This window comes from Lygodium microphyllum, chromosome 24 (genome assembly GCF_053477565.2).
Source record: "Lygodium microphyllum isolate KBCC chromosome 24, Lygodium_microphyllum_v1.1.10, whole genome shotgun sequence".
Classification (NCBI taxonomy): Eukaryota; Viridiplantae; Streptophyta; class Polypodiopsida; order Schizaeales; family Lygodiaceae; genus Lygodium; species Lygodium microphyllum.
The window spans coordinates 61,085,366-61,100,395 of NC_141158.1; the positions used below are offsets into that span (position 1 = coordinate 61,085,366).

General features: G+C 38.6%; 1 pseudogene; it reads left to right on the forward strand.

The window, feature by feature from the left end:
• The first annotated feature begins 1,775 nt into the window (after positions 1-1,775).
• LOC148015149 (S-adenosylmethionine synthase 2 pseudogene) lies at positions 1,776-2,159 on the forward strand (annotated as a pseudogene).
• The last annotated feature ends 12,871 nt before the right edge of the window (positions 2,160-15,030 follow it).

Here is a 15,030-nt window from a genome sequence, read left to right on the forward strand (position 1 = left end):
GAGAGAGAGAGAGAGAGAGAGAGAGAGAGGCTATTGATGGCTCGAAGGTACGACTTTTTATTTCAAATTTTCAAATGGAGAGGGAGAAAGTGTATCATGTAAGATATGCCAATACCATGTGCTACTAAATGGGAAAGAGAGTAGGTGTAATTGTGTAAGTTGGGCCAATACCATGTGTTAATTTTTCATGTTTAGGTTAGAGAGATGGGCTAAGGATTTTGATATTTTGGTATTGGATCCTTCATTTTAGGTTGAATTTTTTTTGTAAAGCATGCAAGAACTATGCCTACTACCTACTACTTAGATGTGCTTAATGGTGACTAGCTACTACATGCCAAGGCCACCCTTCACATGTAATTATAAAAATAATGTGCACTTCACACCGTAATACATGAGTCATATGGCAAGATTATTGTTAGGCATACATATTCCACACATGTGTAACCTTCCTATGGTTGAAATGGATGAAGGTAGCAAGCAACAATAGTCTTTGGACTTGGAGAGAGAGAGAGAGAGAGAGAGAGAGAGAGAGAGGACTTACCTTTCCTCTCAAATGCATTGACTTGATATGTATGACTACGATACAAAGCTCACAAAGCACTTGCCTAAGAGCTCCCTAAGAAAGGTATAAATACTACAATGCACTTGTGTAAGATCTCCCAAAGAGATTCTCCTATCTATATATGTATCAATCTCTTATGAGACATGCCTTGTGGAATCTTCTTGTAAGAAGCTGAGAATAAGGAATTAGTGTAAATAATATTGATATTATGCCATGTCACACTGACATTGGTATAACAGGAGAGGACATGTAATTTTACAGATCTTTTTGACACAATAATACAATTACAGACTTTCTCTCCCTTCTTGCTCACAGCTTCTATGGCTTCCCCTTTTTTCATGTCTTTCATGTCTTTCATCTCTACTTCATCTCTTGTCACGATCTTCATCTCTATGCTATAATGGATAGCATGGGACATTTCCCTGCTTGCTAAGCTTCAGATCAAGCACCACATATAGCAGTATTCAAAGCTTTATCTCCCTTGCTAAACTGATCTTCATCTTGCTGAAGGGAGCACAGGGCTTCTTTCCTGCTTTGCAATACGCCATTTCTTTTCAACATGTCTTTGCATGAATGGATCTAACCTGGATCATCTGATGACTTTGCTTCAATAACAGGAATATCTTGCTTATCACGTACTCGCTTGTAGCCATAACGATGCCTCCATTCATTTGATTGTTCATCAAACTCAAGCTTACTACACTTTCTTTTCTTTATGCCTTTATTTTGAGCAAAAATCTCCCACTTAGTTGGCGGTCTAGATTTAGAAAGAGGCTTTTCTCTGGGCACTTGGGTGGGGGCGATGGCAGATTGACAAGCTGACTGATCTTTTCAACAGTTGATGGAAGGTTGAACAGCTTCTTAGCAAAGCAACTGCAAAGCCTGCTCACCTCGTTCGAGGCAGACCTGCGTGATGTCATCCCTGCTTGAAGAGGTGGAGACAGTATACACTAAGCTATCTGCTCCAATGTCCACGAGATCTCAGGGAATTTTGAGAATAGCAATTTTCTTCAATGAGTTGCCTTCTCACCTATCAGTTTATCACTGATGGTTCTTTCTTTGCAGCTTCTGTGACAACCCTTCTTCACGAGGACTCCAAAGCAGAATATGACAATGTCCTCCAATGTGATCAATATAAGCTTCCCATAACCAAGAGCAAAGCTTAGGAGCCAGTCTGCACTGAATTAGAGACCAGATCAAAGAAAAGCTTTGTATGCCCCAGTTGCAGCGACAGTGTCCTAGAAGGAAGATTATCATTGATACTTATGGTGGTTGGGGAGCCCATGGAGGTGGGGCTTTCTCTAGCAAAGATCCCACAAAAGTAGATCGCAGTGGGGCATACATTCTGAGGCAAGCTGCTAAAAGTGTTGTTGCATCTGGACTTGCCTACTGGTGCATTGTGCAGGTTTCATATGCCATTGGTGTGCCTGAGCCACTATCTGTATTTGTGGATACATACAAAACTGGAAAGATCCCTGATGCTGAGATTTTGGAAATTATTAAGAAGAATTTTGATTTCCGGCCAAGCATGATTGCTATTTCCCTGAACCAAACTCCTGAGATGATGTCAGTGATTTGCAGGGGTGCTTTATCCTAGTAGATCTTCCTTCTTCTCATTACATTAAAAAAATGACAGTCAAACAGATGTATAGGTGTTAGCATCACAGAGTTTAAAAAGCAGTACACAGGCATCTGACATCAGACCAAAATCATTCAAGTTGGTATCGCCCAAGCTCCACTCTGGGTGTGGCTTGTTTGTACTAATGACCTCTCGACCACTTATCAGTTCCAACAGGAAAACTCCAAATCTATATACGTCACTCTTCTGGTTGAACACTTATGAACTCAAACATCTACATGGTCCCATATATAGCTTCTACTCAAACATGGCTCTCTTTCAGGACCTTTTTACATAACAACCATCCTTACAGGGAATAGCAACGTACTCTAGGTCTTGATAGGAAATAGCAATTGCAGGAGCAGTACTTGAGGATGCATATGTGTTTGTCTGACAAAGAAATTGCAGGGAACCGAGTGCTGCTGCCTGTCAAGTTCCAGAACACTATTTTAGGTGGAGTACCATACCCAACTTCTGCATACATTTGTGTGATCTTCATATAGTCTGTCTCCCATGGGTTGGCTGAGGCTTGATCAAACTCCATGTCACTAAACACAAACAACCGCTGGATCATCCTCTCTAGGGGCAATTCAGAGGCCTGGGAAAGCTCCAGAAGCGTCCGGAACACTTTCTGAAAGTCAGTGTTCATACCCCAATCCATTCTAGAAATTGGACAGAGAAATTGCAGGGATTGTCATTACGGATTTGTATGCAAAACTTGGATGCCTTGAGGATGCATATGTATTTTTCTAACAGGTTGCCTGAAGGCACTCTTGCTTGCAAAGGAAAGTTAGTGACTTTCCATTTAACAATGGAAGAGAAATGGTGTAGCCACTAAGAGCTTCTGCAAGTGATATTTTCTGAATCACTATCAGGATGTCAATGCTTCTCTCTGTGCCCACAGCAACACTACTAATTGAATTCCATCCAGTTGAGTTTCCTACAATTCCAGAGTTCCCACTTGCTTCATGAACAACCATTGCACTATGTCCTTGTTTCCTTTTTGAAATGTTTGATGAAAGGCGTCCAGATGAGGCCCCACAGTCCCAGATATGCCTACATTAGAAGCTACAGCCACTGGCAATTTTCCTTTCTTATTTGCTAGAATGTTTGGGAGAGGGTGACAGGAAGGGGCTTCCACACTTTGCAGCAATCAGGAACGAAAGGTCATCCTTACCACTGAAGCTTCCTCAACAGCGGAAGAAGCATTAACTAAGGCAGCTTTAACTTCCACTTTCGATAGCCTCTCCTATGGATTTGAGATCTCACAGTCTATTCTTCTTCATCAACATCGTCTTGAACGTCTTCACAACCAAATTCAATAGCACTTCATTTTCCTCATCCACAATCTGATTGTTGCTGGTCATTTTTCTTTTGGACACAGGCTTGATCTCAGAAGGAATCCAATTCGATGATCTTCAGAGTGACTTCGCGGAAGGTTTACAGGGTGAAAGCAACAATAAAGATTCAAGTTGCCTTTTGTGCTCATCTGGATCACCGTGCATTTAGTGCAGCTTCATTGTAATGTTCACTTGCACCTAGGAGCATGCCTTCAGCTCTATTTTCATCATCATCCACTAAATTCCTCCTTGTCATCATAGATCTGCCATCTCTCCCATGATAAGAACCAGTTGGAGAAAGCATAGTATCGACAGTGGGGAACTACTGATTTGATTAAGAAACATTTTGAGTTAATCAAGGACTGTATCAGGACTGCATTACCAGATTTTAGGGGTGGGACACTTATTTCTTATGAGGGCAGAGTTCAGATTCTAGAGATTGCCCAAGTTTCTGATGAGCATGTTGGCTGTGTATTCATAAGGGATCAAATTGAATCCATCTCTCACTGTAGTCACAACACAAGAATCTGCAACGTTGGATTGCAATTGGTACCATGACCAACTTTCCCTTCTACTTAGGGTGCTACATCAGTAGTTGTTCCATTGCGAGAAGTTTCACGTTGATGCCTTGAAAAACATCAGGATCATCAACTCTAAGAATCAGAGTCTTGTCTACAAATTGTGACTTCAACTCAAGTGTCTCCTCGTGCTTCATATTTTAGAAAGGAAGTGTATGGCATAGTTGAAGGTATGGAAACCAATCAAAATCTGCATTGAGAAGCCCGCAGGATCTCTTCACGGACAGGAAGTGTTCGGTAAATCTCTGAAGTTGTAGAAGCCATCATAATACTTATGTTTAAGATCTGGAGGAACAAACACATGCGGAGTGTCCGGGAGAAACCCATTGGAAACATAGGCCAAGGTGAAATGGGGTGCAGAATACCTGATGGTCTCTCTCTTGATGGTAGAATATCTGTTGGTCTCTCTCTCGCTATCTCTCTGACAAAATTGCAGCTCATTCTGTTGCTTGACATCCATTTTTGAACACTTTCCATCAACAATAGCGAGGCTCAAGGTCTCATCTAGCTGAGAAGTACTAGAGACAGTAACAATTGTGATAATTTCCCTACAGGAGGTCTTCCGACTCCATGGCTTTGGCTTGATCTGATCAGCCACATTACAAAATAAAATTCACCAACACAGCAACTTGACTACAGTGGCAACTGAGAACAATAGCTCCAGCTCTAGTGAACTTGGACAAGGTTGGCTTCAAACACAGGCTAATATTGACAAACTTGGATTTTCAGTTGATCAGTGTATTGCTCTTGTGAAGGCGGTTATGGAAAAAAGAGCAAGACCTGAATCAAATGCTTATGCTTATGGCCAACATGTATATGCTGATGAGTATCATTCCATTGAACCTTGGCAGCAAAATGGCTATTATGGTCAACATGCTTATGCTTATGAGCATCCACCTCTTCAGCAACATAGTTATGATTATACTTGTGAAGCTCTCTTGGTTGACCAGCCCAGTTCTTATGGATGTGACAGTAATGGTTATGCTTATCAGTACCCTTCTAGCTTTGATCAGCAGCAAGCAAGTGATTATGACCGACATCATGCCAATACCTATGCTCATGGACTTGCCAATCATCATACTTATGGATAGCCTAGGATGCAAGGACATCATTGTAATCATGTTGGACAGTCATCATGCAATCTTGGGCAGCATGTTTATGGGCAACAATATGACCAAAGTTTTGGTAGTAGGCAACAGCAAATAGATGTATTTGGACAGCAGCATGAACATTTTTGTGACATGTATTCTCATAGAGATTATGGACAGCATGACCAATGGTGTGGGATCAATTATCAAAGGCAGCATGCTTATGTACGTGAGCAGCAAACATCAATGGAAGCAAATGCATATGCTCAACCAAACTGTCCCTCTAATGCGCAACAAGGCTATTATTACCATATGCAGTATGGACAGCATGAGCATTATGGTCATGAGCATGGATAGCCATCTATTGTACATGAGAAGCAAGATGACTATGAGCAGCATGTCAGAACTATTGTTGAGTTGACCAATGGAGATGAGCAGGTGTGTAAATTGCTATCTATGGTTAAATGCATTAGACACCTTACTAGTGATACGATACGGGAACTGCATGCTGCGGGCTTATGCTATCGATGTGCTAAGCCAATATCTTGTAATCATCAAGCCACATGCAGGGCAAAGACTACCAAAATATTTTTGGTATTTGAATATTATGATGCAAAGGATGGAGAAGATCTTATTGAAGACCATCTTAGTATGGGTCCACAACAAGAACCTCAGTTCAAGGAAGCAGATCATGGGCAGCATGTGGATTTGGATGATCATGATGCCATACAAGAGCCTCGCCAGTCCACAGACATGCAATTTAAATGCTTGGACATTATTAAGAATGCAGGGTCCATGAATATACAGCACTTAGGGGTTGATGCAGTCCATGCGGTGGTGACTTCAGCCTCATATGCTTCAGTTATACAGAACATGGTAATGCCTAAGAAAATTATGGAAGAATTAGTGAATACCATCATGATGATCAAGCTTCCAGTTGTACTTGACTATGACCTTATGAAAGTTGATCCAATGCATGGTAGTGATACCACTTTCCCTTTTGATCTGGGTGGCTACAGGCTGATTTTGACCCTCTCCATAGATTAGTACTACTACTGAATATTAAGTAATCTTTTCTTTTACCACTTGTAATGCTGTACAGAGTAGTACTCTGCAGCCCACTACTTGGCTATACCAATAAGTCCGATCTTTGTTTTTTAGGACAAAAACTTCATTTTTGAGTGGGGATGGATTGTAAGAAGCTGAGAATAAGGAATTAGTGTAAATAATATTGATATTATGCCATGTCACATTGACATTGGTATAAAAGGAGAGGACATGTAATTTTACAGATCTTTTTGACACAATAATACAATTACAGACTTTCCCTCCCTTCTTGCTCACAGCTTCTATGGCTTCCCCTTCTTTCCTGTCTTTCTCTCTCTAAATCTAGTCTTTCTCTCTCCTCGTCACTCTTCTTCTCTCTCTTCCTGTAGTCTTTCTCTCTCTTCTGCAATCTTCTTTCTCCCTAGTTCTCTCTCTGATACTTCTCATTAAGTGTAAGTTAATGGACTCTTTCTCTTGGAAGTAGATGTGTTTATGATCCACTTTCCTAAGAGACTCTTGTATTGTAGGTGTCAAAGCTGATCGCTTATATTTATTGATCTACTATTCAGATTATGTAAAACTATTAGAAGGCACATATTGTCAAACTTCCACTATAGTCTCATAGCACCTAAAATTTGTCATGTCCCCACACCTCTCTCTCTCTCTCTCTCTCTTTGGTGCACAGATCGGATGCTATATGCTCACGTAGTGAATGCCGAAAGGTCCTCAAGAACAAAAGAACTCTACTTTTTGCACAAAACTCAAGGTAGAAAGCATGCACAACATAAACAAGAGACCAATTGGGTGCAATCTCCCCCCATGCCTTGTGTGAGCACTCCAAAAGCATGTATTTTATGTATTAATCATCTTCAAGCTCAAATAATAGCCCAAATTACAAAATAGCACGCTTTTGGCTTTTGAGTTTGCTTTAGCACAAAATAGAAATAAAGCTAATGGGCAGGCACCCAAAGAGACAGGCATACGCAATACAATGTCCAAATACAAATATCATAATCGTGCGCCCATGCGCATACAATTAATAAATAAATATCCAACGCCTTAATAAATAGGCACGACAAAATATAGGCGCCATGCCTAAGGTATGCGCCCATCAAAATATAAGTGATAACTCGAATACACGCTATCCTCCAATGCTTTCCTCCGCCACTGCTGCTGTCTCTACACATCAACTGAAGCATTCACAATCGTTAGTAAAATAGTACAATTAAACCAACAAAAGTGAATACCTAGCAATCTTCAGCTACATAAATAAATCAACTAGTTAGAAATAAATCCTAACCTTAATTTACCACGAGTGCGCACTCTAAACTCATAAACGTTTATTAATTTAATATGTATTTTGCGGAATCACCCGCTACGGAATCACCCATGTACACACTAAATTAATAAAACGCCCGAAAAGGATAGGCGTCCCCATCAACTTCTCGCACAAAGAATCCACTTTGTGTATGAGCCCCGGTCAACAAAGTTTACGGAATCCACCGTAAAACATCATGGAATCTACCGTGGCATGGAATCCACCGTGAAATATGCCTCCTGGCATCATACCCCCGAGGTGGGATAGCAATTGTCCTCAATTGCTATTAGCTCAATGTGGAGCTAACAGAGTGGGGAAAGCATTTAAGTCTCTAGCGTGCATCCATTGGGCCTCTTCAACAGGATGGTTTTTAAACTTGACCAAATATCTAGAATATCTACGGCCAGTTCTAGTGGTCATAAAGTCAGTGTCTATGATAGCTTCAGGCTCAAGTATTTCAGTCTCTTCATCTAACAAAGGTGGGTTTTCATAAACAGGATGTATAGGTAATTGGCCTCTAAAGGGTCGTAATAAACTAATGTGAAAAGTGTTGTGAATTTTCCAGTGAGGTGGTAGTTCTAACTTAAATGCATTGTCATTGATTTTGTGAATGATCTTAAATGGTCCATAGAATCTAGGTGCTAACTTGACAACTGGGTGTTTATCTACACTTTGTAATCTACATTTTTCTATTCTCAACCAAACATAGTCATCAACTTTGAAATTCATGGCCTGTCTTTTCTTATTGGCTTGTTTTGTATATGATTGCTGGGCTTTGGCAATCATGTCTTTAACCTCATCAAAAATAGTAGCGTGCTTGTTAGCAATATCATCAGCACTCTGAATTCTATTTGATAAAGATGAAACAGGTGTAGACAATCTATAACCATAAATCACTTCAAACGGTGCTTTCTTTGTAGCTGTGTGTGGTGTATTGTTATATGCAAACTGCAATAAATGCAAATGTGTGTCCCATGTTTGTGGTTTAGAAATAGTGTAAGCACGTAAAAGATCTAAAATAGTACTATTAGTGTCTTCTGTTTGTCCATTAGTTTCAGGATGAAATGCAGATGAGAAATCAATCTTTGTTCCTAGGTTAGCAAACAAAGTAATCCAAAAATTATTACAAAATCTAGAATCACAGTCAGAAATAATAACTTTTGGTAATCCAGGATTAGTGAAAATAGTTTTCAAAAACAATTGTGCTGCATAAGATGCTGTTAAAGTTTTCTTGCATGGGATGACATATGCTTGTTTTCTAAACTTGTCTACAATAGTCCAAATCATATCATGGTTAGCTTTAGTATTAGGTAAACCAGTAATAAAATCCATAGAAATCTGTTCCCATGGTCTTGATGGAATAGATAAAGGCATAAGTAATCCATATTGTTTACCATGATGTCTCTTAACTCTTTGACAAACCAAACATTCAGAAACAAAGTTAGATACATCAGTGTCCATATGTGGCCAATAAAAATCTTCAGTCAATGTACGTAAAGTAGATATGATACCTCTATGACCTTGATATGGAGGACAATGGATCTCATTCAAAACAAAAGATCTAAATGGAACTGTAACACATAATCTCTTTTCATAAAATATAAATCCATCATTGTAAGACAGTGAATCAATAGGAATCCAGTTATTTCCAACTAATTTATTCCAATCAGCATGAAAAGCAATATCCTGATGATAAGTATCTTTCATAGGGGTTAGAGAACCAAATGATATAATAGAGATATTATGAATGGTCGGTTTTCTACTTAATGCATTGGCTACTACATTTTCTCTACCTGGTTGATATTGGATAAGGGGATGAAAACTCTGAATAAAAGCTTCCCATTTGATATATCGGTCAGATATTTGGGGTTGACTAAGGAGATGTCTGATACTTTTTTGATCAGTCTTAATCATAAACTCAGAACCCATTAAGTAATGTTTCCATTGTCTTAAAGCTTGTACAACAGCTAACAATTATTTATCATATATGGAATATTTAAGTTCGGAGGGTTTCAATTTACAGCTAGAATAGGCTATAGGATGATTATCTTGCATAAGTACGGCTCCTATTTCAGATCCGCTAGCATCAGTAACTACTAAAAAGAATGGTCTATTAAAATTAGGTAGTTGTAATACAGGAGCATGGGTTAATGCATGTTTCAATAAATCAAAAGATTTCTGTTGATTATCATACCAATGATAAACAATACCTTTCTTTAAAAGTTTAGTAAAAGGCAAAGCAAATAAGGAAAAAATTTCGCACAAATTTCTTATAAAAACTAGCAAGACCTAGAAAAGAACGTGACTCATGCACATTTTTGGGTATAGGCCAGTTCAATATTGCTTCTATCTTCTTAGGATCAACCTTAATACCTTCAGATGACACAATATGACCTAAATATTCAATTTCTGGTTGAAAGAACTCACTCTTTTCCGGATTAGCATACAATTGATTATCTTTCAACAACTTGAAAACCAAAGACAGATGTTCATAATGTTCTTTCTCATTTTTACTGAATACCAAGATATCATCAAAGAATACTATAACACAATGCTGATATTTCAAAAATATACGGTTCATCATTCTACTAAATGTAGCAGGTGCGTTAGTCAATCCAAAAGGCATCACTAGAAATTCATAATGACCAAATTGTGTTCTAAATGCAGTCTTGAATATGTCAGATTTATCTAATCTCACCTGATGATAACTAGATTTAAGATCTATTTTACTAAATATGGCAGAACCTTGTAGTTTATCCATAAGATCATCTACTCTAGGAATTGGATATCTATTCTTTACAATAATCTTATTTAGGGCACGATAATCAATGCACATACGATAAGTATTATTCTTCTTCTTTACCAACAAAACAGGTGCGCCAAATGGACAACTACTAGGTCTAATTAATCCTCTATTTAATAATTTCTCAGCTTGATTTTGAATTTCTTTCTGCTCTATCTGGTTATGCCTATATGGTGCTTTACAAGGTAGTTGTGTACCAGGAATTAAATCTATTTTGTAGTCTTCAGGACGTGAAGGAGGTAGTCCAGGTGGTAGATCTTCAGCAAAACAATCTTTAAATTGTGCAAGGAATTCTTTATGCCTAGGGTGCATATGTTTTTCTTTAGCTTGCAGTTCATTCACCCAAATTAGATAAGATTTACTATTTTTGCGTAATGCACGTTTAGCTTGAGTATGAGTAAGCAATGGAAAAGCATTAGATGCGTGCATACCATACAATGTAATGTTTTTTCCTTGAAAATGAATTTTAATTGAATGGGTGAAATAATCTATGTCAGGATTATGCTGATGGCACCAAGGCATACCTAGGATAATATCACTGGACTGTAATGGTACAACTAGAAAATTCATTCTTTCAGTATATTCACCAATTTGAATTTCTAAATCATGCACCTCTTGTGTTCCAGTATACCTTGTGCCTAAGAATGCTGCTTTAATGCGATAATGCGTAGGAACAGTTTGTAATTTCAATTCTTTCACTAACTTTGCAGAAATAAAATCATGTGTACTACCATCATCATGCAAAATAATCTTTTCTTTTCCATGCACTAAACATTTCATTGTCAACAAAGAATGTGGAGTTGGCATACATGGTAAAGTATCCGAAGGAGTAATAATGTCATCCTCATCTTCTGTAAAGTCAGGCATTTCCTCATGTTCTTCATCTTCCATTGCTCCAAGATAGTTGATATGGACAGGTAGCTTCTTCGATTGGCAATTGGCTGCTAGATGTCCAGGTTGATGGCATTTGTAACACACTATAGGTTTGTCTTTAGATACATTGTTGGCAATGGCAAGAAGTCTAGGAATATTAGGATTTGGCTGTGAGGATGGCTTAAGGTTTTGATTGGTATTTGATGGCAAAGCAGGTGGTTTTTTCCAAGACTTGCGGAAATATGATGAAGGAAATCGACTTTCATTGAATCTTCTAAAATTTGAATTGAATTGCTTAGAACCATAGTTATCATTTGCTTGAAATTATTGTGGACGCTTGTCTCTTCCTCGAATCTTGTCTTCAGTGTCACGAGCTAAAGAAATTGCATCTTCAAGAGTTGCAGGCTTGAACATATTAACTTCAGCGTAGTAATGCCCAAGTAATCCAGACATATACTTGCACCTATGAGTCGTTTCAGGTATGTCTTCAAGCATGCGTAATCGAAGAAAGGCATTCCAAAAGTGTTTGGTGTACTGAGAAATTGACTCAAATCTATTTGCTGAAGAAGGTCCCATTACTTTATGGATTTTTCATGGAATTGTGGAGGAAGGAAATTCTGCATAAACTTCTTCTTGAAACTCTCCCAGGTAGTGGGACAATCTATGCACTTACGAACCAGGTCCACCAAAGAGATGCTCTATCCACTAGATGATTAGAGACACACTTGATTTTATCTTTTTCAGCGTATGTCTCTTCATGAAAGTAATCATCAAACTGACTGATGAATGCGAGAACAATCTTTCCATCTCGAGTGCCATTGAAAGTACGGAATTTGAAATTTCTTTTACTTATCTTTGTTTCTTTGCGGATGGATTGAGCTTCGAGAGTCGCATCGATGATTCGTCGGATAAGATCTTCAGGTTGTGGTCCATCTTTGTCAGTATAGTCGATCTTTGTAAATTGGCCAATTGAACTTGCAATGCTTGCCGGGCTCTTCATTCTTCATCCAACTGCATCATAATTAAATCCAACTTTTTTTCCACCGTAAGTTCAGGAAGATCGCCTTCAGCCATTAAATCATCCATATTTTGTTCCGTCATCCTATAAAAATTCAAAAGACCTCACACTCTCAAAATCCAATTAGCGGGATAAGCGTAGCTCAAAATCGGATGTACAAGGCTTATAAATTTTTGTTTGGTTTTCACGGTCTTCGATTTTTGTAGTTGCAGGATTTGAAATCTTTGTAAAATCTGTGTATGTCCTTCTGCATGTGCTGAAACTGGTTCAGCAAGTTTACATATGCGAATAGAGTCTTCCAGGGAATAACTTTGATGTTCAATGCTTCTACGCAGGAACAGTCCCTATGGGAGTTTTTGGCACAAGTCAGTTCTGACTTCTAGTGACTTGCTGGACTTGCAGAATAACAATACTTATGAAACTTGATAGACTTTGGAGCTTTGTGTGATTTGAGACTTGGGTAACTTATCTTATAGCTAATTTGAATGAAAACGGTGAACTTTGGGGGGGGGGGGGGGGGGGGGGGGGGGACGGGCGTTTTTTGCACCGCCGAATCCGTTGAGAAGATGCCGAGTTAGCAGACGACGAGTTTTGTAGGCTTTAAGCTTTATTACTAAGATTAATAATAATTAAAGCTTTTAAGATTTTTGAAAGATATGAGCTTATCTCTGTTCACTGTAAAAAAAAAAAACTTGTTGGAGAAGATGTAGAAGTGGTCCTCCGTCGTTTCAGGCCGGTCCTTCACGATCAAAGGCTGTATAATCAGAGGTTCTTGACCGCCAGGAATCCATCCGTATCAACCGTTCGCGATGAGACTAACCGTAGAGCTCGGTCGTTCTAGGAGCTCCGCCTTCGCACAAGATGGGTAGCAATTGGAAGCTCTCGATCTCAGCTTCGCTCTGATACCACTGGCGCACAGATCGGATGTTGTATGCTTGCGTAGTGAATGCCAGAAGGTCCCCAAGAACAAAAGAACTCTACTTTTTGCACAAAACTCAAGGTAGAAAGCATGCACGACATAAACAAGAGACCAATTGGGTGTAAGCTCCCCCCATGCCTTGTGTGAGCGCTCCACAAAGCATGTATTTTATGTATTAATCATCTTCAAGCTCAAATAATAGCCCAAATCACAAAATAGTACGCTTTTGGCTTTTGAGTTTGCTTTAGCACAAAATAGAAATAAAGCTAATGGGTAGGTGCCCAAAGAGTCAAGCATACCCCCAAATACAAATATCATAATCGTGCGCCCATGCGCATACAAATTAATAAATAAATATCCAACGCCTTAATAAATAGGCATGACAAAATATAGGCGCCATGCCTAAGGTATGCGCCCATCAAAATATAAGTGATAACTCGAATACACGCTATCCTCCAATGCTTTCCTCCGCCACTGCTGTTGTCTCTACACATCAACTGAAGCATTCACAATCATTAGTAAAATAGTACAATTAAACCGACAAAAGTGAATACTTAGCAGTCTTCAGCTACATAAATAAACCAACTGGTTAGAAATCAATCCTAACCTTAATTTATCACGAGTGCTCACTCTAAACTCATAAACGTTTATTAATTGAATATGTATTTTGCGGAATCACCCGCTATGGAATCACCCACGTACACACTAAATTAATGAAATGCCCGAAAAGGATAGGTGTCCCCATCAACTTCTCGCAAAAAGAATCCACTTTGTGTATGAGCCCTAGTCAACAAAGTTTACGGAATCCACTGTAAAACCTCACGGAATCCACCGTGGCACGGAATCCACTGTGAAATATGCCTACTGGCATCACTCTCTCTACCTCATACATCTTGTTTAACTTGTACTATCATCTCACAGTCATTACTAAACTTATACTATCACCTCATATGTATATAAGACTTCTACCGCTAGCTCATACATATTATTAGACTTCTACTATCATCTCATAAGACCAAAAACATGTCGTATGCTCTCTCTCTCTCTCTCTCTATATATATATATATATATATATATATATATATATATATATATATATATATATATATATATATATATATATATATATATATGCAATAAGAGCTACAACCATTGACCCACTTGAAAAGCCCAATTGCAACCAAAGCTATGAGTACTTATTTCATGGAAACTCCTTCATGCTTGTAATACGTGACTAGATCATAAACCAAGAGAGGAGCCTCTTAATGTTGAAATCTTTCCAAAGTACATGGTGGGCTAGAATGGTTTTGATAGACCTACTAAAGAGAGCTTCAAGATCCCAAAGAATACTAAATATAGAGAGCTAGTCCTCCTCCTCATCGATAAGAAATGCTGCCTTAGCCTTTGACCAAACAAAATACTTCAAACCACCCAATGAATTTTTCTTTTCTATCTTCAACTCCCCTTTCCTTAGCCCAAAATAAGTTCAAAGTCAAGGGCATGATAACTAGGTATAGAAAGAAAGCTCCTTCCCAAGAGACTGCTAATGTTTTAGATAGTGGCCTTGCTAAGGTAGATCTAGAAGATACTATTATGTTCTTGTCCAAAGGCAAGTCCCCATGTCTAGATCACCTCACAAATGGATTTTCCCAACTTTGCAAAGATGCATCAATCATTCCCATTCTTGCTATTTGGAAAGGTTTTATTAATTAATGAGGCCCTTCTACCCTATATAAAAAATGAAGAGGTTATAAGCTTACTCTCACAAGAGGAACCCTAAGAATGACTTATATAATTGCAGACCTATAAGTTATGTATAAGTTGCCTCAATAATACTTACAAAGTTATGCCAAAGTTTGGCTTGGT